General features: G+C 33.9%; 1 protein-coding gene across 1 annotated transcript in view; it reads right to left on the reverse strand.

Moving 5' to 3' along the window:
• The window catches only part of IRSp53 (Insulin receptor substrate 53 kDa), a 312,712-nt gene that overhangs the window by 81,809 nt on the left and 204,835 nt on the right, over positions 1 to 26,068 (reverse strand). The gene's annotated exons all lie outside the window — the stretch shown is intronic.

A 26,068-nucleotide genomic window follows, 5' to 3' on the forward strand; every position in this document is an offset into this window, starting at 1 on the left:
AGAATAATGTGTTGAGTCTAGAGAGGTTGGTAGTCACAGGAACGCTGGAGGGAAAGCGAGCGAGAGGACGGTCTCCTAAGAGATGGTATGACCATATCAAAGATAACCAAGCGGGATCATCTCTCAACGCTGTCGTGAACTTTGCACAGAAGTAGGAAGAATGGAGGCAGATCTTCCATCAAATTCAAACTACGAGCAAAAGAGGAAGAAGAAGGACCGGGCTGCCAATTTGTTAAAACCGTTTTAATGGAATCGGATAAATTGGAAAACTCTGATAGGAAACGATCGACCTTGGAGTCACAAATCCAATATCTGGTCAGCAGCACAAAGCCGAGGATTGATCCCGTGACCACACAATTGAAAGCATCACATGCTAACCACTGACCTATGCTACTGGTTAACATACATACATATATCTTTAAAAAATATAAATCGTCAGCAGATTTTGCGGCCGAAGAGCTTTATCTGGTTTTGGCTTGGGTGCTGGGGGCCAGGATTTGAATGTTCGCGCCACTAGGCCGCAACCGGAATTAACTCGACTATTTACGGGAGAATTATACCGCCGCACTGTGGGCGGCCGCGAATATTGCAAAACTAAACACGACGTCGTGTCAGGGTTAGATTTTAATATGTGGGCCACACTTTTGGCCGCGTTAATTCACAATATCACACATTAAACCATGCTGTGTACATAATCGCTGTACTCCAATGCCATAAATCGCTGCCTGCGACACCTTCGTTCAGATAACTCTTTGCCCAATTAATGAAAAATTAAAATTAATCAAAATTAATTTACGATTTTATTTTTCAATTACTTACTTCATTTGTAATAGTATTGTTTTGTAATGGAGACATTTTGAAACGTACCATAGAAAACGTTCGCAATATTCCGTTCAAAACAATTCAAAAAAGTTTTCACATTAAAAATATTTCAAATTTTCAAAATAGTGTGCATAATTTTTTTTATTGTTTTTAAACTATCATATTTAAAACATTTTCAAATAACGTACTCAAAGTGATTTATTGAAGCTGCAATAAAAATATGTACATGAAATGAGATCGTTCAATAATGAGTTGAACGTTATTGCGTAGTAGCACTTTCAAGAAAAGTTTGTGGTTAACCTATTGGGCCTTCCTGGTATATATCTACATAAGTAAAAATACATAAAATGAAGTGACTTGGTAAGTTATTAAGAACGCCATAACATCATAAAAGTTGTGTGGAAAACTAAATTATTATATATATAATATAATAAATATAAATAAAATGTTTATTTAATATTTTCCATAACTGAATTTTTTTGATAATAACTCCACCAAATATAATAAACCCACAGGCAAAATTAAATTTCATCTTACTAGCATACTATTTTATTTCGTCCGAATAAAGAAACTGGCTCATTAATGTTCAAATAAATAAAAAAAAATTATCATACATACATACATACGATATTCAAAAGTTACAGTCAACATTTAAGATTCTTTTGGCACCCGTTGTGTGAACATCTTTAGTGAGGCTTAAATCTTTCTACTAAATGCATTTTTTCGCCTTCATCTGTGAGATATTAAGCGGATTAGGCCTTGGGGCGTAATAAATATAGTTTGCAGGTACCATTTTCGCGCAAGCACGATAAAAAGATGAGGTGTTGGAGCATTTGCGTGCGACACGTATCCCGACTACATACACGTGCGTCTACGAGAAAGGAGAAAAAAACCCTTTGAATGCTTCCCGGTGGCCTGCGAGACGTTCCATTGTGTCTGGGGTACCTTTGTACCCCTAGGCCTTAGGGGATGAAGTGCGTGGGTCCCCTAACAAAGAAGGCCTCTTGCCCCTCCTGCCCCCAGGCGTCCTCTCTCGGAAAATCCTTGCCAAATTTCTCGAAAGATTAGCCGATTATGCGGAGAGAGTAACTATTTCACGTCATTGTTGCATGCACAAAGCTTATTTTATTATAATAATATAAAATGAGAACGTATATTAAACGAATAGCAGAAAGTATCCGAACGCTATACGACATAAAACAAAAATAGGAAGCTCAGTTTAATTCCGTAAAAAGAAAAAAAATCTACGACAGAAATTAGCGAGTTTTATTTTACGCCTCGGAGAAACTTTCAAGTGTCTTTCGAGAACTAAAAATAAAATAATATTAATAATAAAGCCTAACCGTAAAGCACCTTTGATGAAATTTATGATAAGTACTTTTCCCCGAGTTGAGTTATTGGATATTTATTATACCCAAGAAACTAATAAATTTATCGAAACTTTCGCGTATTTAAACATTACTCGGTAATTATCTTATTTTAAAGCGCTATTTACACATAGAAACTTTATATAAAATAATAATTTCAATTTTATTTCAAACGTTATTTTGGGGTCAGAAAAATATCACAATTCCAATTAAAAAAGCAAATTTATTTAATGGTCGTCAAATTTATCTTGAAAACAATAATTCCTGTTTCAGCTAATTTTTAAAACATTGCAACCCAGGTTAAACATACATATGTACTGTTGCGTAGAAGTGGGTGGAGGATCCAAATAAAAGGCCAAAATCGCTTCACGCACTGCCAGTGCTCCATTCAGAATGCCTTGGTATGGCCAAAGTACCTGCTTATAAAGAGAAAGTCGCTCAGTGCATCTTCCTCGACACGTTTGTTTACCTATTGTTATAGTCACGTACCAGATATGCAGTCCCACGGTCTCGGCATGCAGTCCCTCGCTCAGTTCTGAGACCTGTAGCAGGAAGTGACCGAATGCCGTTGCCGACCACAAAGTCTATTCGGGGGTCTCCATTGTTATCCGACAGCACTTAAGCCTAGAGATAATCCTCGAAAACCAATTATATAACGGCGGCTCCTTTTAACATATACTACAGTACATATACATATACATACAAACATACATATTTGTTTGTTCTTATGTATACTTGAACTTGTGTCTAATCACTTGTGCATGAACAAATTAGTTCGGTTGTCGATTTTTTATTTTTTATTTCCACTCTGATTTTAATCACAGCTATACTATGCGTTAAATTAAAAGTCGATTAAATTAATTTTTCTTTTGAAAAACAAACATTCTATGCTTATACATACATACACACATACACACATAGTCTAAGGTTTATATAATAACTTTAGTTATCTTGAATGACTCTTGTTTCGGCGTTAATGGCCACTAGTCTTCCGCCTACAGCAGTAACCATTTGGCGCGCGTGCCAAGAGCTTTCCGCTTTCATTATACTTTGCGGAGGCCAATTTTCAGACACGCCGGCCAACGGTGCAGTGCAACTGCCCTTCCAACATTCAGAATATTCAGAGTATAGGTTATTGCTTCCGGAAACTGCCCCGTACTAAAAGAATTTTAATAAAAGCTTTAAAAAGAAAAATTGAAATGGAAAGGTCGGCAAAAAAAAGGTCGTGGAAAAATAGTATTTTATATACATACGTACATACATATGTATATTAAATACTTTTTTTTTTAATTTATTTGATTACATTGATGACGATTCTCCATCAAACATGAATGCTTCATTATTAAGATGGTTAATCCGTGCACCCGCACTTTCCACGCCTGAATAATTGATTTGGTCGTAAAATTTCATTTAAGTGCCATAATAATTGCACACACATAAATATGTAAAGTAATAGCACTTTAATGATTATTGCCAATCATTTTATTACTGGATTTGTAAATAAAAACCCATTAGTAGCAAAAAGCTTTCGGTTTGAATCATGTGATAATATAAACAATTTCCTTTTCTATAGTATTTCCATAAATACAGTAATTAATGGTCGCAGAAATCGGTTCAACTTAAAAAATGCGTTTTTTTTTATCAATTTTAATGTATTATGTTGTGATTTTTTACAATTTATTTTTTTAGTTTGAAACTGAAACGGTTTCATGTATGGTCGGTGGGGTTAATTTAATGAAAAATAATTTTGCTATTCAAATTCTTGTGAAATAGAGATTTTTGACGTCACTTACATGTCAAAGAAAAATGACATATTTTTAATATAAATTTATTTATATAATAGCTTATTATATTTAATATTAAATTAGATTTAATATTAAATTATATTTAAACTATATTGAAGACTTAAAAAATAAATAAACTAATACTTAGTGGTGGCTCCTATGTTTTATTATATCCGCTTGTATTATTTTAAGCATTGAATCCACTAAGTTTTTAAGTGTCCGGAAATTTCATTGCATGACCATTATTTCATCGCGCGGACAATTCACTGACAGATTTCATGTAAATATTTTTTATCCACGATATTAATGTTTAATTTTTATGTTGACCGTACTTTATGAAATGTACATATATTAAAATCGTTATTCAAATATTATATTTTGAGCAACGATTTTTGAATCATACTTACATAGTTACTCTTTTTTAATATAATTAATTGAAAACTTTCTAGCTTTAATTTATTAACGAAACAATAGATTATATATTTTTTACGAACATTTTTATAACCGTATAGGATAATTAATAAATAGTTGCATGGAATCTGGCGGTGAGTTTTCTCCGCGATGAAATGGTCGTGCGATGAAATGTCTTATAATCAAGTTTTTTTAATAGTATCTAGAGGTATCTCTTTGTACCACACTTTTTCCAAAATTTAAAATAATTGAAGTTAAATAGTGTGTCTAAAATAGTCATGAATTTTTGAACTTATATTGCTTAAAAGATTTTCGATGGGGTTTAAATCTAGTATCTATATATGTAAAATATTAATTATCAAAACCAATGTGATCAAACATGCAACAGTTTAACCGCCTAGTAATTAATCTGTCGCAATATCAAATAAATGTCATCGTTAAAAGATATACAATCCCACCAGAGTTCATGTACCATTTTATCGCACCGACGAAAGTTGCATCGTTTTGCAACCCCTGAGCATGTTAGCATAATGGCTCGCAATAACACTGGGTTTGCATGCTTCGTGCACGTCCGTTGAGCTTTCCCTTACATTTTCTCCAGATGTGTTTATGGAGAACGAACCACTCCTTCGTTGTTTACGTAGCAAGAGTCTATCGAATCTAGCAGACTCCCTTTTGTTTCCAAATCGATGCACATCACCGTATAAACACGATTCTGTTGTTCTTTGATAACTTCACCACGGATGCAGCAGTGTTCGAAATACAGCAAACGCCTAACTTTATCCGAAGATTCATCTCCGACACCGGCGGAATCACGATTAAAATCCCTCAAGGATTGAATTTATTAACCGATCCGTGTTATAATTACATCAAAGGGGCAAAAATTGCTAATTTAATTAGTCTGAGATCTGACAGCGAAATTGTCGGACGTACACCAGATCAATTTTTAATTAATGTTTGCCGACGAAGTGAAGGATGGTTTGTATGTTCGATGAACCGTAAACACGTCGCTAAGGCAAACGATCGCGTTAATTACAAAAGCCTATTTCCCGATAGCATAATTGGATTTGGAAGTCTAGGGTCACGCTAATAACCCAGCATCACTAACTCGACTACAAACCTGCACTTCTACAATTAATATTTCCATTATAGTAATCCAGCGCGCGATAAAACGATCGACAGTGCTCCAGTAGCATTCAATTTCAACATGGATATTGGAAAAGATCAAAACATATATTATTTTTCCAAGGACAGAGATATCAGAAGGGAAAATTTAAATGCGTCTAAATAATCGTTCATATTTTCCATATTTATATATGGAGTCGAAGCGTGGAGAAAAACAACGAATGAGAGAAGAAGGAAATTCGCGATTTTGGAATGAGGATTTTGGGAGAAATATTCGGAATTCTTTTAATGGAGTATTCCATCATATGGAATATATATAAAATAATGCGGAGCTTTACTTTTCGTCCTAGACAGATTTTGCAATACATACTTCGCATCGGTAATGTAAAGGAACGGAGAGAAACTGCCAGATACCCGTCCCAATAGACAAACCTAACAAATAATTCTTCTTTATTATATGTATATGTTAAAGTCGAAGAGTATTTTCGGTTGTAATATATTCCAACTAGAGTTTTAGGTCATTCATATTCGAATACAATTCAACTACGTAGTAATTTATATCTCTTACATATGTACAAGTGCAAATACATTTTCAACGATGTGCACCAGTTTTTTTTACATATAACAGTTGAGTTTTGATAGTTTTGATGTTTTTACGAGTGCTTTAGAAATCAATAATGCGTTAATATTTGCTAGATATTACGAGTAAAGGTAATGGGTACCGTATTATAATAGCTCTAAGAACGTGTTCAAAGCAAAAATGTGACTTTCCAACTCAATTTATTAGTCGAGTGACGTTTTCACGAGAACCTAACCTCCTTATCTAATCTGGTACAAACTAGTAGTTGAACTATACTTTCAGTTTTAATATATTCTGACCAGTTGGAATGTAATTCGCCGTATGAATCAACTTACGTGGGTTAGACGGAATATACAAATTCCAACTAGTCAAAATATATTACAACTGAAAATACACTAACTAACCAGGTTAGATGGTACCATTATAGTTGGTACCATCTAACCTGGTACCAACTATAATAGTAGTTGGTACCAGGTTAGATGGAATACATATATTCCAATTAGTCCAAATATATTATAGCTAAAAGATACACTTCAACTGTAACATACGTACATATGTATATATGTGTGTTTATAGTGATTTTCATTTATGAAAATCATAGTGGTAGTCATTGAAAGTGGCGAAAGTCCAATTTTCAGTTCCAAAACCACTATTTATGTGTGACTTAATTCACAAGTTCAGAATCTTGGAAAAGCAGAATAAACGTATTACAGGCTACCAGTATTTTAAACTCAAAACGCTATATTTAATGCTTTGAATTGTTAGTGTTAATTTAATAAACAATTATTTTTTGAATATTTGTCATGAAAGGATCAATTACATAAAAACCAATTCTAGAATTACAAAATGTGAATGTAAGAAGTCTATATATATATATATATATATATATATATATATATATATATACATGTATGTATGTACAAATAATGTGTAAGGATGCAGAGAATAATCAAAAAACTGGCCCGTTAAAGGTAGGCTCATTTTAAAAACAGGTAAAAAATATCTTTAGCGTGTAGATAAAATTTAAAAACATTATGAACATTGATTGAATCAACTCATCCAAGACTACATAGGTATTTTGAAATTTAGAAATGTGAAAATAAACTATTCGCCTCTGTTAGTATTGTATGTTAGTTGAATCAGTTTATTTTGCGAAATCGTAGCATTAATCCACGGGGTTAAGTTTATTATATTGCCGTAAACCGATGTTACCTGTTTCAGCAGGTGTTTCCATTCGTGACATATTAGAGTGGCTCGTCACCCACAGGACTACATATGACGCCGGGATTAATTATCAAAATGCATCCCAATCACGCTTCCACAGTCCCAATTTTAATAACGTATGTACATATGCGATATATAATACTTCAAATATTTACATATATGAATACATATAATCCCACAATTATAATATTGAAATGAAAATTTCGAAAAGTTACAAAAGATTAAAGTTTCACACCGAAGATGAGGCATTTGAGATTTTAAAATTCAATTCCGACCTCGCTCAGCTTATCAACTTAGAACCGAATTATAACAACCGAAAATAATATCGTAGAATAAATTGCAAAATTTCCGCTCGATCGCGAGTGAGGGAACTCCGCAATATTGCTCGATTAGACTCCTTTATTTTAAATTAAATATGAGCGTTATTTCGGAAATACAATATTCCTCTTTAATTTCCTTTTGAGAGCGTAATCGTTACGTCTCCGTGAAAATATTAAAACGGCAAGAAACGTATTAAGTTAACGTTTAAACGTTCGCGCAAACTCTGAAGCAGGTGTCTTAAAGACGTTACGTTAACTGAGAGAAATGTGTTGGGAAATTAACGGTGGAAAATGTGGAAAGTTATCTCGTGTCTGTCACTACAAAAGGAGCCGTGTAAATGTTTCAGCGCTGAAAACTAATTTTCTTGAAATTTATAGACTCATTGGAGGTTCAGATTCACACCCTTCAACACGTTCTCGTTATCATCATCATCATCATTTACAGCCATTCGCCATCCACTGCTGGATGAAGGCCTCTCCAACACGCTTCCACTCGTCTCTGTTTTGCGCAACACTCATCCATCTCATTCCGCACATTTTCCTAATTTCGTTCACCCATCTTCCTTGCGGTCTTCCTTTTACTCTTTTGCCTTCTCTCGGGTACCATTCAAGCACTTCTTTTGTCCACCTTTCGTCCATCCTCCTAGCTACGTGACCCGCCCATTGCCATTTCAATCTCTTCACTCTATCCACTATGTCCACTACCCTTGTCATATTTCTCACCCACGTGTTCCGCTTCCTGTCTTTCCTCGTTATGCCAAGCATACAGCGTTCCATACTTCTTTGAGTGCATTGGATTTTATTTTGCATCTTGGCGTTCAGTGTCCAAGTTTCACATCCATACGTCATCACTGGCAAAACGCATTGATCAAAGATCCTTTTCTTCAGGCAGAGTGGCATTTTTGATTTAAAAACAGCATTCATCCGTCCAAATGCACTCCACCCCAATTTCATACGTCTCTTTATCTCTTCATTTTTACTACCAGACATGTCAATTATTTGACCTAAATATAAATAATTATTTACTACTTCTACTGGTTTATCATCTAAGGGGATGCTATCAGGCATGCAATAACTATTGAACATTAGTTTAGTCTTATCTACGTTAATTTTTAATCCTACTTTTCTACTTTCCCTGTCCAGCTGTGTTAGTCTGATAAGTAGGTCAGCTGAATCACGAGCTACTAAAACTATATCGTCTGCGAACCGAAGGTGACTCAAAAAGCGACCATTGATGCTTACTCCGGCTGTATCCCAATCCAATTTCCTGAAAACTCCCTCAAGCACCGCATTGAATAACTTGGGCGAGATTGTATCTCCTTGTCTTACTCCTTTTCCTATGCTAAATCTATCTGTACCTGAAAAAATTTTAACTGAAGCTGTGGCATTCTTATATATTGTAGCTAACAGTCCCACATAGGGTTCCGGCACTCCCTGTGTTTTTAGAGCGTTAAGTACTGCATTATGACTAACTGTATCGAAGGCTTTCTCATAATCGACGAAACCTAGGCACAGTGGCCGTTGATATTCGTTGGCGCGCTCGATTAGTTCGCCAACTACTTGGAGGTGGTCCATTGTGCTGAAATTTGCCCTAAACCCTGCCTGCTCTATAGGTTGGTTCTCGTCGAGGATATTCTTCAGCCTTTCTGTAATAACCTTCGTGAAGAGCTTGTAGACCGCTGAAAGTAGACTAATGGGTCGGTAGTTCTTGATATCGCTTTTGTCGCCTTTTTTGTGTATTAAAATGATAGTTGCGTTATTCCATCCTTCTGGTATAGCTTGGTTCTGGATGCATTTGCTGAAAAGCCTAGCTAAGATATTAATTAGGGGGGGGCCGCCACATTTTAGTAAGTCGATGGGAATATTATCTTCCCCTGGGGTTTTACCATTCTTTGCAGTTTTTAGCGCGGCCTCTACTTCGCTAGGCAATACTGCAGGAACCCTTTGGCCGTGTGTCGATTCCAGAGTGGGGAATTGGCCGTTGTCGTTCTCGTATAGTTTTGCATAGAACGTGTAAACTCTGTCTATGATTTCTTCTCTATTCCTAATTATTACTCCGCTCTCTGATCTGATTGCGATCATTTGGTTTTTGCCTAAGAAAAGATCCTGTTTGCACTTTTTCAGGCTACGGTTATTCTTAATGGTATTTTCTATTAGCTTGCTGTTAAAATCCCTGACATCCCTGACTATTCTCTTCTTAATTTCCTTATTTACTAGATTGTATTCTTGCTTATTATTATCCCTATCTAAATTCCTTTTATGCTTAATTAGGTTTTTTGTTTCCGCTGAAATTTTGCTTAATTTAATCTGTTTCCTGAAACCACCTAATTTCTTACCTGTTGAGGTTAGAACCGAACTAATTACAGTGTTCAATTCCTCGATGTCTGCTTCTGGGTTTAATTTCCCGTATCGATTTCCAAGTTCGAGCTCGAATTCCTTTTTCCTAGACCTTAGTTGAGCGAAATCTGGAGAGTTACTGCATCCTTTTATTAATTTCCTACGTTCGCAATTTATATTAATGGCCATCTTGGCACGGACTAATCTGTGATCGCTGCCTATATCTACTTTACTTAAAACACTAACGTCTTTAACGGAGTGCAGGGCATTTGTTAGGATGAAATCGATCTCGTTTCTGTCTCCTTTAGGACTCTCCCAAGTCCACTTATTGTTGGTGTTTTTCCTGAAAAATGAATTAGTGATGAAGAGCCTGTTGTGTTCTGCGAATTCTATGAGGCGATCGCCTCTGTCGTTTCTTTGGCCGGTACCAAAATTGCCTACTGCTCTTTCTGTGTTTGCCTTTTGTCCTATTTTTGCGTTAAAGTCGCCCATGATTATTTTAAAGTGGTGGCGGCTATTATCGTATGCGCCCTGTAGTTTTTCGTAGAAGTCTTCTATTTCCTCGTCTGGGTGGCTAGATGTGGGGGCGTACACTTGGAAGATTTGACAAGTGTACCTGCTCGAGATTCTTAATACTACATAGCATATACGTTCCGATATGTCGTTTATTTCTATAATATTTCTTTCTATTCTCTTATTGATAAGAAACCCTACTCCTCCTATTCTACCATTTGGTAGCCCTCTCCAGTAGAGACAGTTACCACTTTTTAGGATTATTTGGTTTTCCTGTTTTCGTCTTACTTCGCTAAGTCCTACTAAATCCCATTTGATACTTTCTAGTTCATTCTCTAATGCAAGCACACTTCCTTCACTCGATAACGTTCTTACATTGTACGTGGCTAAATACAGGTTTCTATTAGCTAAGCTATCATCCATCGTCACTCTTACCTTGTTGGAGGTTTGGATATTATTTTTCTCGCATTTATCCAAGATGTGTTGAGAAAAAGGCGGTACTTGAGAGAGATTTCCATTCAAGGAGTGAGTTCTTACCGCCATAAACTCTTCTCTGTGGTCAGCTTTGACATATAGTCATCCTAGGTATCACTTGGATCACTTATGAGTTATTACATGCCATTTAACAGGGTTACTTTGTAAGTGAAAGTAGTTAGTTATGATAATAATAGATTAGCAATTGTTATACTACTTTTTTACAGATCTTTATCGTGAGACGCCTCTTTGGAGACAACGGATTTATATATGTGAGTGCGGTTTGCAATTTAATATTTTAATAATAACTTTAGTAAAGTATATAAAATTACACGAATTACTTTAATATAATTTAAATATGAAAAAGAACTGATAGACAGTTGGGAAACACCGTTTTTGTTTGCTATTATTCTATTAAGTAAAGTTCGTTAAAGATTTTTGGCTGGAAGCAATTATGTGGAAGATTTATTGCTTCTGTGGGACCGACTTGGCTGGCGAAGGACCCTTTTTTTGTATTCAGGTAGGGAGATGTATCTCGTTTGACACCGATTTGACACAAAAATTAGCACAAAATTTTTCGAAATAACTGATATAAAACCGCTTTTTACGACCGATTTGCTGTTTATTTTTACACTTAAATTATACTAGGATGCAATTAGTAAAATAAGTGATTAGATGGTTAAGTTAAATTTCGTGCAATAGCCGGGTTTAAGCGGTTATATGAGTTCAAAATTGGGAAATTTACCACCACCATTCTAAACTATTACGCAAAAGTCAAATGTGAAAAGCCGTGAAGCTTTTCAAATTGAAGTCATTCAAATTTGGCAATTTAAATTTCTTTGTAGGTACTGAAATATCAATACCTTTGAATTGGCGTCCGTAGGTTGGAAGGTTTCACACTAGTGTCTCGTTTCTATGGTTTCAAATTAAATCCAATCGATTTTCGATGTTTTGCGCAAAAGATAATGTTACTTACAGTAGTTACTAAGGAGGGATGCCGAACAAGTGGTGAGCTCAAAGTTTTGGGTTCGAATCTCAGAACGATTCGCACGAACTTTAATTTGAAAGCCGACCCAAATCGATCATTTTAAATCAAAATTTTGTAAATTGTTTAATCCAATTTATATATGCCAATCCACATCGTATGCATATGTGTGTATAATAAAACAAATGTTTATTATAATATAAAAATGTATGAATATACCATTTTCAAAATAATTAAAATTCTTTTCGTCTAATTAAGGTGAGGATGTATGCGTGGAAAAAAAATAATACTAGTAGTGACGATTTATTTGTGGCAGAGACGAACAACTTATCTGTTGACAGAATAACTCATATTCACAACACTACACAATAAGTTAGGTGAACCTAGTTGTCGCTGTATTATTTCAAGACTCGGACAGTATAAATGTCGACAGATTTATCTCTTTACATATCTGTTCAAGATACGATAAATGGCATATTCAGAGACCCTACGAGAGACGTTTGCTGGCGAATTTGTATTTGAATTTCAACATTTAGACTGGAACGTTTCATAAGAAGAAGTTAAAATTCAATTAGCAACTACATATATTCTGTTCCAAATATGTATTTACCTATTTGCCTTTCTATTTTTGACTTTATATACATACATATATATGTACATATTATATCAGCATTGAAGAATGTATGTACATATGTTACATTTGTTGTAATATATTCCAACTAGCGTTTCAGGTAATTCATATTGGAATACAATTCAACTAGTAAATTATATCTCTACAAGCGCAAATACACTTTCAACAATATACGCCAGTTGTAATATAACAGTTGAGTTTTGACAGTTCTGATGCTTTTACGAATGCTTGAAGTATTACGAATAAAGGTAACGAGTACCGTATAACGATAACTCTAAGAAAGTGTTAAAACGTAACTTTCTAACTCAATTTTCTAGTCGAGTGAAATTTCACGAAAATCTAACCTCTATATACATACCGACATACATATATAATCTGGTACCAACTTATAGTAGAACTGTATTTTAAGTTGTAATATATTTTGACCAGTTGGAATGTAGTTCGCCATATGAAACAACTTACGTGGGTTAGACGAAATGTATTCCAACTAGTCAAAATATATTACAACTGAAAATACACTTCAACTATAACGATAGTTGGTACCAGGTTAGATGGAATATATTCCAACCAGTCAAATCATTTATTACAACTTGAAGTTACAATTTAACTGTAATATATTTATATAACAATTGACATAAAATATGAATATTATTATATACTAGTGTTGTACCCGATGAAATATCATCGCATGTGTGTTGGCATATTCAGTTATTAAATTTAAAGAAAAGTAATGTGTCGGTCCCGAGTTCGATTCGCGTGTCGTTGAATTTTTTCCAAATACCTTTTAAACATATTTAATTAAAAATTATATTTAATTATTTAATATGAAGAAAAATGGTTAAAACTACCTACCTACCTATATTTTATTTATTTATTTTATTTTTATTTTTAATTTAATTTAATTTTATATATTATATAAACAATATAAAACACCGATAGAAAAATAAATAAATTAATTAATTAATTAAATAAATTTTCAATAGATGGCGGTAAACTCTCAGAGACTTCTATTTGTCTATAGGAAACATTGGTAGCAAACAGTATATATAGAAGTTTTTTATTTTATTATATTCGTATTATATTGTATACGTTTTGGCAGTGATTTATGTAGCTATGACGTACATATACATATATGTCGAATCGAAACGACTATTATGGTACGGCGAGCGTTATCGCAGACAGACACACGGAATAACGCTATTATTATATATATATACATATGTATGTATATGATGATGCATTATATATGTATTAGTGTCACGATTTTCATCGATGGGAAGAGAGGCCATAGAAGAACGTAAGGATTACATACATTTGCGATATCGATCGAAAATCCGAAACAGGACAAAGTCCAAAAATAGCCAAATAGATTCTATTTTGTGTATGGAACGATGTATTATTGTGGTCGTGCGAGGCTCGCAAAAATGTTAACGGCGGCTTAACGGCGGATTGATGGCGGCTTATAGGCCCACGAGCCAGATTAGTCGTTTTAGCGCGTCCGTCATGCGCCATTAGCCGCCAACGTAAATTCTGTCGCTGAGAGTCTGGATTTTCCAACGAGTTTTTCCAGTAAATAACTTAAACGGATATATCAAAAGCGCGTACCGTATCGATGGATTCGAAATCAATCTACAATGTGAGTTCCTCTCCCAGCCTTTCTGTATACACATGTGTGTAATATGCCTTATGAACAAATCAATCAATTAGAAACGAACAGATATATGTACATAAACGTACGAATACATATATACATCCATAATTCATTATAAACTATAAAATAATAGTAATAGTATTTAATTTTCATTTGTATATTATATGGTGAAAGAATTTCATTGAAAAACCAGTTATATTTGGGACCGTTTAGATACATATTCGTAAGTCAGATAAAATTAGCAATCTCTGATCAAGTATGCAATTGGCAATCAGTAATCGAATGCATATATTAAAATTTATATTTTACCATGATGCATTCCTCTGGGTGACACCTGTAACCCAAACTTGTACATATTTAAATTTCTAGATTATAAATTTGAAATCATATTCAAATAGTAGTGACAAACAGTAGTTTGGGTGGTTTTGACAATTTGATGAGGAACCGTTTCAACAATTAAATCAGATAAATTGACAAACTGTGTAGGAAACGATCGACTTGAAGTCACAAATATCCAAGTCTGACCAGCAGCAATGAAGAAATACTTCGAATAAATTCTCTACAATCGAGGTCAACCCAAGATTTGAACCCGGGAACCACCTAGCTATACTGCTGGCCAACTACATATATTAACTATGTATGTATAGTAAATATTCTATGTTCATCAAAAATACCTATATTGATATTGTATTTTATCTATGAACGTAGTAACAATAGATGATTTTTTTTTTAAATAAATGATTAGAAACTAATCTTGTATGTAAATGTATGTATGTACATAGTATATACCAATTTAGTCAGTCAATTATTATACGTTTACATAATAAGTAAATACGTTGCACTTTTTTTGAGTTCATCGAAATGCCCATTTTATAAAAATAGAAAATCACTCACGTAATTCGACTTCAAAAAATCATTATGTGAAATAACACAATAGAAATCCACATGTCAAATTACTACTAGAATGCAAAAACAATCCATTTGCCTTTATAACTGGTAAATTTTCTTCATATGTGTCACTCTGTATGAACTCTCATTGTATAAAATGCCTATGTATGTATATTGATTGTATTGTATCTGTTTAATTGCACTCGTCGCTTTGGAACAATCTGTAAAGGAGAGTGATCATGTTCTATGAAATAAAATAATTACCGACCGCTTGTCTATTGACCTGAATGTAAAATATTTACCGTTTATTTTAATTACTAAGTGATATAAAATGAATGAACACGCATATAAAAGCATTAAAATTATAAATTATCTCCTTTATATGTAGTATATATAAAATTATATATATAAAGGAGAGACCATTATATGTATATGTGATGGCAGTATAAATTTTTCAAATACCTGCGGAAAGAAATTTATGAGAAAATCAAACTTTATTCTTGAATCAATTTATACAGAACACTAGCTGAATCCGGCATGCGTTGCAATGCCACAATAACGCGTGTAATTCCCGTTCCCGTTCCACAGACATTAAATTTTATATATAGGTATAGATATATTTGTTGACGTGGGCCATCCACTGTGTGTTTGTGGTACAGCCCTGAATGGTCGGTACATTCGAGTGCAAAGTAGGCGTGGCGTGATTATTGTCAAACTCGCGGCGTGATGCATTGAAGGCGGGATAGCTTTATTTTTGCGTCAGTAAAATCGTAATTATGAATATTATTGTTAAGAGGTTTTTTCCCGTTTTTTTTTTCACAGTAATCTTCCCGGACATGAATTCAACAAATCCTGAAAGTTCCATCCAAATCGGTTCAGTGGTTTAGGAGCCTATTCGAGACACACAGACAGACATTAATTTTTGTATATTGTATATAGAAGATCATATACAATAATTTTATTTAGTCAATAAGAAATTGGCGTAGTAAGTAATGATCGTAAAAGGCAACCGAAAAAACACAAAAGGGCTTTGAAAGCGCCACGTCAAGGCGAACTTTAAGATTGAATATCTCGAAATGCATTCGCTGGCAGCTCACAAGTCGGATATAATTAAAAGTTCACATTGTTTAAACTTATTGAACTTAAGTCGAAAACTCTCCATCGAAAAGTCGAACCGACTTCCTCTTATACCACTCCAAAGTGAAAACGAACCCCTTGCCTTTCCGCCTATAGAATCACTGCAACTGCACAAAGAAGAGGAGAAAGAAGACGTTTTAAAAAGCCGGGAGTGTCCATAAAAAAAGAGGACATAACAAATTAAAACCTGACAGAGTACTAGCCGCACACTTTCCGCGTTAAACTCCAACTTTAATCCCGGCTCGTCGTCGTAACGCGGTTTACTTTACAAATCACAAAGTAAAATGTCGGCCGTTTTATTCAGGGGTGGCCGCCGACAGCATAAAAGGTTTTACGACGCTGATTTTACGCGCCCTATCCACCCATCGACTTTGCTTACATTTTCCTACGTGGGAAAGCCGAGCTGACGCGAAGCGCGAAGAGTGGCATTTCCACCGAATCAACATTTATGACGAGGCATCAGCGTAATTAACGTGCATATTTAGCATGTACAATACACACACAAACATAAATGCGACGTCAAAACTTTCCACTCACGCGAGCTTCGACATTATCGTCCGTATTTATAGTAGACCGTGTGAAAATATAATATGTACGCTGGATGGGTACATCTTAATTCTTGCGGGCGTCAGAAAGGTCCTTAACGATACTTCGGGAGACCGCCCCCCAGCACTGTCACAACTAAGTAGTAAAAAGTGTTCGGACTAAAAGGGATCTCGTGACCCCGGCGCGCGCAGACTCCCAAAGAGTCTGTCGATGACGTCTACCAGACATAACAATAAAAGTTGGATAGCACGCGGGAAGGTAGGGGAGCTTCATAAATAGCGTCATCCCTGCAGCAATCTCCAAGTTCAAACAACCCCTTCAAGGTGTAGAACACAAAAGAAAAATACCCCCCTTGATTCTATGAATTTGTGATGTACCGATTTGTACCTTTTCATAGATTTAAAAGCAAATTTATGTATGTATGTACATACATATGTACATGTATGCATAAGTAAATTTACAAAGAAAAATAGTTGGATATGTTAAAATAGTATTTGATGATTTTATTTAAATACTAGCTTGTACATATGTAGTATCCAACCTTGCCCGGGAGTCTATGTATTGAAGATGCATTGAACTTTCAACTCCCGTAACGCACCCTCTTATTAAAAACTATTAACAAAATTTTGTTTCATTGTACTTTTTACTACCCTTAAACGGTTTACAAAATTTTGTGTGTCTAAAATCATTTACTTGTTTCATATACGTACTATATTGACTGATCCCTTATTTTATAATAGCTAAGAATTGCATAATCAATTTGGGATTATAATGTTCAAATGTACATACGTTTGCTACAGATTAGAGAGAGTAGCAGAGTAGGACTGAGGAGTTGTAGCATTTCAAGCGAAGATGGAGTTTGTAAAAAGTTAACCGACTCCGACTCTTTTTTATTATTTTCTTTAATTAATAGTTTTATGGTATGTGTCAACTGGAGTCTACAATTTTATTGAAGTAAATCCACTGAAAAATGAATTACACGTATTTTGTGGCCAAAACTGATTGTTTCCTCCGTCTCCTATTTTTTTTTATTCTCATTTTTACTCATTTTACTCATTGATTTATTGTGTATCAAATTCATAAACATACAATATTAATGTACTTAATTTTTATTTATACCTATTTAATTACTAATAATTCAATAATTTGGGTCGCATGTCAATTTTTAGTGATTTTTTTTAATTCTTTTCATTTTTATATTTTGAAAATCGTTTGAAAAAGATTTGATCGATTTGAATCGGAGTCAGTAAATTTTGAACCGACTCCACAGCCCTGCAAAGTAATAAATCAGTATTTTTTTCCAAAGTTTGTGTATTTATGGTAAAGATTAAATCTCTTAAAGAAAAAAATTTAACTATAACACCTTAAACAGCCCAAACACCAAAAACAAAATTTTTCGGCAAATTGAAGACGAATATATGTAATTAGTTACATTTTATTTAACAAATCAAACTAACTTGTTATAAAGAATATATCGAGTATATACAATTAAATTAAACATGGGTTTATTTGATATAGTACTTATCCAACTATTTTTCTTTGTATAAAATAAATAATCTATCGTACATAAATCAGCAATTTATAGAAGTTCTTTATAAAAATTATAATTAAATGTACTATAATATATGATTTAAAATTAAGTTAAATATGTAGTAGTTTCTAACACACAGAAACATATCTTACATTATGTATACATTAATAGCCTCTTGCAGTACAAAGGACGACCGTCTGAAACATTTCGTCAAACAAACATCATACAGATTCCATCATCGAATTAGTCAACATTAATTTCGAATATGATTGATGAGCAAACCGAAGCGTTGCAGCATTCAATTAAAACCAACTACATAGCTAATCAGTAACGGGCGAACGAGATCGAACATCAAACGCATGCACGTCAAAACTAAAACCGAATTTATCAATTAGCCGAAATCACATTACGCCGAAACTGTGGATTGTATCGCAAAGTGCCAGATCCTGCGCCTTAGTTTTAGTACACACATACATACATAGGTCCTTATCGCGAATTTGCCAAAAGCTACTACACACTATCCCAGACGACGCGAATCCGATCAGATTCGGTCCGCGAGCGCAATCACCCGACAAGGGGACGTGTATACCGGATGTAAAACGGCACATAAAAATGGTAACGAAAATCCCAGGATCCCGGGATTCGATCGTTAGCATTCAATATGGACGGGGGGCGGGTTTTTCCAGGGGGAGGGCGGTCTAGGGGAATGTGTGCGAAATCCCCGCACAACGAGCTAACAACAGCTCAACCCAACTGGCTCTAAATTTGCACGAGCATCATAAACACAACGAACACACATTCGTTCGACGCGAAATCGTATCGAATAAACCGATCCGTATTACGCGATTTCGATCGCCGATTGAATCATTCGACACAATTAGGCTAAAATGCATGGTAAAATTGATTCACGCAAACGTGTGAGGTGCGATCACCAATATTCGAATACCATATACACATTTTATGTACGATTATAAGTACATTCATATTATAATACAAGTTGTTTGTATGTATACACATAAGAGTACAAAAAAAATCTTAAAACTGGTTTTTTTATTATATAGGTACATATATGTCTAACATCATGTCAGTAGCATTATCATTTATAAAAAAAAATGTGTGACAGAAGAATGATTAATGATATTTTGGTATTTTTAATAGCCTCATTGACTGCTGTGAATTGGCGAGTTTAATCAGATTGCATGTACCGGGCAGATCAATTAGACGTCTTCTTGAGGATTAGAAGGATCTTCTTGATATACCTATGTAGGTTCACCATCAATTATTCATCGAATACAGCCATACTTGCACATACTTACTGAATATATTCGATGTATTTGACGTCAGTAGATGTAATATAAAAATGTTTTATCTAAATATTTTTTAACATATTGTAACAGTTCTATAATATAAATATTTTGATATTTTTTATTATTAACTACATTCGTACCGTACATATAATAAATAAATACATATTAAAAATATAATTTAAATACTTCTGTACAATCGCTCATTGCAAGTTCGAATCTCGGGGTAAAATTCAAGTTCATGAGATAAAATGAGTACCTACACTAAAGGAATATAAATTTTAAATGTCACTCTTGAAAAGTCTAAAAATGCTAATAGGATTTTGATATTCCAAATAGACTTTAATTATTAATTTAATTAAAAAGAATAAGATGTTTGGCAGTAACATTCATGCTTATTTCAAATAAATAAATCACGCTATTGCGTCATAATATTTGTTAACAATTTAATATAGATAAGTTAAAAATTAATACCATAATACATTAATTACAAAATACATTAAATTATTGGCAAGTCCATGCCTATTTACCATTAAACAACTTAGGGGCGTATAAAAATCGGGTATGAACATTGACCAACATCCAATATGATTATTGGAATCGATTTTTCAGTTAATTTTCTATTTATGTATAAAGAATTAAATTGACGAGAAAACTTTCAATCTATGTATATACATATGTATATATTTTGACCAAATTTTAACATAACGTTGAAGTTACATTTATGATATCTCTGTCTCAAAAGTTCAAAACATATTTAAAGCCCTTCTGTAGACCTTAATTTGAACTTTTTGAATGATTATTATTTGATTAATAAATAAATGTAGATCTTAATACTGACTAATACCATATTGAATTGAAGTCATTGAACAAGCGCAATAATGAAAGGTTTTGTCTTAACTTCATCAAATGCATAATGTATGCAGAAGTGCAAAGGAAAGAAATTTTGAACGAGGGAGTGTTCGAATTGGTTCTTTTAAAGTTTAAATTAAATTTTCCGAACGGAATGTTCTCTTAGTGGTGAAAATGTTCTCAACTGTTCCCAAATACGTACATATCCGCAAAGTATACATACATATATGTATATATTATAAAATATATGTGGAAGTGTGCCACAATATGTGACCACTGGGCGATATGGGACGCAGGTGTATGGTGTTTTGGAAACGAGTCCCCGAATATTACCATACGCTATTTTACATTTGATTTCCATAGTCCGAAAAGTTTTCACGACCCGCCGCTATATATGTATATAATGCCCGAAAAGGAAAATGACACGAAAAGCTCGACGTTCACACATTATATACACGAGAACGTCAACCGCCTAGCGAACACTATCACATTAATAATATTAACAACTCGCATGTGCGAACAAAAATCTAAACCACTCAAATAAAATAATATATTCAAAAGAAAATAAGCTTTCGGCTGGACGGAAAAAAGGGTTCGGCTAAGACGAGACGCTTATATAATATGCATTGGGAAACTTTGTAAATTTTTCTCTCGAGTATGAAATTAACTTTCAGTGCGAATAAAATTTCACGCGTATATTCTTCGAACGTTGGCAAACTTTGTTAAAATCCATTTTGATAGTTAGGAATTTCCGCGAATTCGGATTTCGCATTGTGATTATTTATGTTCGTCTTGAGACTTGAGACGCTAATTTAATTACGCTATTGACTTCAATCTCGTGCAACGGAAAAGCTCTGAGAAAAGTGCATAATTAATTGGCGTTTAAAAGTTGAGCGACGAATCTATGGAAACGATTTAAATTTTTAAACGAATCGTTGGCGGAAAACAAATTCGATTTGTTATTGAATTCAATGCGAACAAAGGCGTTTTTGGTTTCGATTTTCCCAACAGTTCTCAATGGAACCAATGAAGTTTTATAATTCAATTCTACGCTTGTAACACTGTTCATTTGAAACACGTTTAAAACCAATTATTTATTAACAAAATTCACTAGTATTATGAAAATTATAATACTTCACAATTGTACTGCAGTAAAGTGCCTTGATTTTTGATTTTTAAATGCTTTTTATTATTACTATATTATGTTCGCAGTGCATCTTATATTTATTTTAATAGCTACTGATCTACTGGTCATTTTCTATTTTACAATTTTATTTTATTTGTGTTAGTAATCATTGTATTATATTAAACAAATGTTAATGTACAGCGTAATAGGAAAAATAGCTCAAAAACCTATTTATAATTCTTCGAAAAGTGCTTTTAGATTATATTTCCTACTAGCATTTTGCCATTGGATACTTCAATGAATGAATTTGATACGTGATTTGATATTAAAGTTAAAGCTCATAACATTGCAAATGTGACGTGATTTCGAAAAATTAGCACTTTAGTCTGATACACTATCAAAACTGCATTAAAAATTGAATTTAGTCAAATTTCCATCACGATTATGCTCCAATGACGATATATTCAAGCAATGGGAAAATGTGATGGAATATTTCATGCGTTGTATGGCTTTTACGTATAAAATACTAGTATAATGTTGTGCAGAAGAACACCATCTAGGTGAATGATGGCAATCATTTCGGCAATATCGAACGTCGAGCTCACAGCCAGGGGTCGACGTATCAAAAGTAGCCAACTTAGAAGTCAACACAAGTCGATCGGCAGGCGTCTGTTTCGACCCTTCCATCCACCCCACGTCACCCCCCCCCCCCCGCCTTTTATCGTATTATGCTCTTAAAAGAAAAATTCACAGCAGAGACCGAGACACTCCTTACCTCCTACACTTCTGCCTCCTCAAATCTCCGTTCATCGTCCGTATTGTGGGCTGTGACGAAAATTCGATCGCAGGACGAACGAACTTATACTACTTTATTTTTTGTTTACATCTTCAAAATCATATTTCACATCTCGCATTTTCTCACTGGAGATTGGGTTAGCTTCGGGAAAAATTCGGAATGAAATCGAAATAAAATATGTACGAAGAGAAAAAAAATCGTCACGCTTAGCACTTATTATATGAAAATATATTTTTCTCGCGAGTTTATCTGTCCTTAAGCTGCACTAATGCCCGCGTTTCTTCCCCTCCCTTATTTTTTTACGCTCTCTTCCATTAAAGCGATCTCAATAAAGATATGTAAACAAAGCGTCTCTTTAATGCGCGAACATTAAAAAATGGATGTTCGTTGGCGTCGTGAGAAAATTACTTCTGAACTCGTAAACCTAACACTTAAGAGGGAACATAAAACGCACTCACACATATAAAACAATTTCGTCAATTTTCCCACTTGGTTTACTTCACCGGGGAAAACTTTGGAAGATTCATTATTGACAATCAAGGACAAGCTCGTATTTTAATAACGAACTTTCACATTTTTAAGTAAATTATTCAAACACTCCATTTATAATAAAAGTAACCCATACCATACACGCATAAATGAAATTCAAATATACATACACACATATGCACATAAATTCTTTACATGGCAAACGTAATTTAAGTATGTTTTGAATTTCTTCAATTATGTTATGCATTTATTTCCGAATAAATTTAATAGGAAATAAATATTTCAGTAAGTTCCATTTATATGTAAATCGAAATTGATGAAATATAATTCATCCAATCATTATATGTATGTAGGTAAAAACGAGTGTGTTCGAATAGAATGTGAAGATATTTTCAATATATTTCAATTTAGCGAAACATTAGTATCAGTATGTGAACATTTCAATGATTATTGAGAGAATCCATACAAATATGTACTTGGAGCACGTTTCATTAACTGCGACGAATATTGAAATCGAAATCCATATAAATTTTATACGAGAATCAACTATTTCGAAATGTGCTCGGATTTAATCCCACAATTCAATTTCACCATTCGGTCTCCACTTATCAGTTCATAGAGGAATTTCGGTTTTCAACCGGAAGCCTCCGGTCGCAGACTCGTGGGATTCAGGCGTCAGGGACGTCGGGGACACACTTCCGGTCAGTGGCGGAAGGGAAAAACGTGCCGGCAAATCCAATTACTTCCGGAAATATCAAAATAACCCCTGCGTCCAAATCACTCCATCCGTCACGGAAAGATGGGGTGGTCGTTAACAGCCGATGGCAAATTTCTACCGCATTCCACATTGAAGGGTCAAACCCTGTGCACTCAGGTGACCATATTTTAATGCGAAACGATTCAAATGATCACATACATATGTACGTACTTACGTACATCATCATCATCATCATCCGCTACTTTGATCTTGTACAACTTGTATCCAATGCATCCAAAATCATTTTGAATATCAAAATCATATGTAAACAGTGTATTTAATCTAATATATAATTTCGAAACAGACTTCGTATGTCAATATGTAGGTAGCTATTGTTGGTTCGCAAATTCATGACGTCATCGAACAAATGAATATTCAACTAAATTTAAATAAAATAAAACTATTCAAATAAATTTAATAAAATGTTTACTATTTATTTATTAGATTGGCCATGTTTAAGCGGTGTATATTACAAATACCGAGCTAAGCCGGGTAAAGACACTAGTTTGCGATAAAAAAATCAGACATATTTAATTTTATCCCCATTACGTATACGTATTTATTTGTCCCTTATAAACGTAGTGAAATATACGATTGCTCCAATAAATGCATGTGTAAAAGAAGTCTATTTTTAATTTTTAAATTCACTAGACAATTCATTATAAGTATTTTAAAGCAATAATAAATCACAATCAATAGAAAAAACATCCGACTATTGATTCGAATACTTGCTCTTGGCACAATTCTAGATTTTGATTAAAATACTGCAAATGTTAAAATCTGTTAAAATCTGTAAAAATTTTGTAAAATCTGTAAAAATTTTGAATTTTTTTAAACCCTCATATCTCATAAACTAGAAAAAACCTGCAAAAATCAACGTCATATTCGAATGTCATAAGTGGGTCAAATTTAGTGAAGATTGAAAAGTCTCCCCTCCGTCAATTCTTAGTTTGTTGCTCATTGTAATTATGATCACATCATTCGATGCACGTTTGTAAAAATGCAGATAGATCATCTCTTGATTGACACCACAAAAATCTAGCTTATTCCTACATCTACATACATCCATACTAAAATCATAATCAATTCTACTTTTGATTATTCTAGAAGCCAATAATGAGAAACTACCGAAGTTAAAAACTTTTCAAAAGAAAATTTCACCACATAAGAAATATTCAAAACCTTTAACGTATTGAAATCTACTACGCTTATAGCATCGACTTTAAAAATTCCAATCATTAATAACAAACCGACAGACACAGATGCAGAGTAATATATGTAAATTTATACATAGACAATGAATAAAGCAATGCTGAATTGGAACCAGGCAAATAATTTTAATTGAAAATTTACGTTCTACACTACATACATACATACATAACTTCGCCAAATCAATAGTACGAGTTCATTCACTCAGAAACTTTGGTCACCCTATTGCATATTTCCAATAACAGTTCCAGCAATATAACCCTTCAATAAATTGCTTTCGGGGATTACTAATATCCTTATGAAGTGCTCGTGTATATATTCTTAATTACATTTCATATCCATATAAACCGACGAACGCTTTCCAACAAATTTTCCATATTATTATTATGTATAGGTATATAATAAAATTTTGAAAGTGTTTCAATTGTAAATTCAAACAAAAAATAATACTGAATATTTGAGCGGATTTTATTCTATACACCTTATGGGCAAAACTAAAATATAAATATCGATAGTGCAACATATGTATGTATGTGAGAGTTTCGAACGATGGTTAGAAGCTCGTTTAAAATTCTTGCAACGGTAGACTTGCAATGCAAAACAGGTGGACAGCTCAGCACGTTTCAGGATAACACCTATTTACGAATACGATTCTCAAACGTTGCACCGCAAAACTTTTTATATTAAAACACTTATGGAAGATTTAAAAAAAAAAGAGATTAAAAATAAAGCTTACCGAAGAAGCGCAATGTGAAAAAATTTCGAGGGGGAATATTAGTAGAAAATCCAAGAGGCGTTTTCGAAAGTAATATCCGGTCTTCGGAAAACGTCTTCAACGTATTTGTGATTGTGAAATGAAAGAGATTTACCCTCATCATTTATGTTTACTTTTGACGAAAAAAAATTGGAACGATTATTTTTTTTTTTTGAAAATTTGAAAACGTTCCCGCGTTATACACGGAATAATAAAATGTACGCAAGTCGAGCTCAGATATGATAACGTTATTATAGGAATTTTCCGGAGCACGTGTTCGAGTGGAAATACTAAGAGGTCGACCTTATTGCGGAACCCTTTATTATTTGTTCGCGTCGGCCGAAGCATGGGGGTGGAAAAAATGAAGAAATTTGGGGAATCCTTCGAGCCTCTTTTGTGCAGGATCATGCCTTTTTGGCTCTATTGTCCTTTCAGGTGCAGGGCGCGTGCACTTT

This window comes from Arctopsyche grandis, chromosome 7, assembly GCF_051622035.1.
Source record: "Arctopsyche grandis isolate Sample6627 chromosome 7, ASM5162203v2, whole genome shotgun sequence".
Lineage (NCBI taxonomy): Eukaryota > Metazoa > Arthropoda > Insecta > Trichoptera > Hydropsychidae > Arctopsyche > Arctopsyche grandis.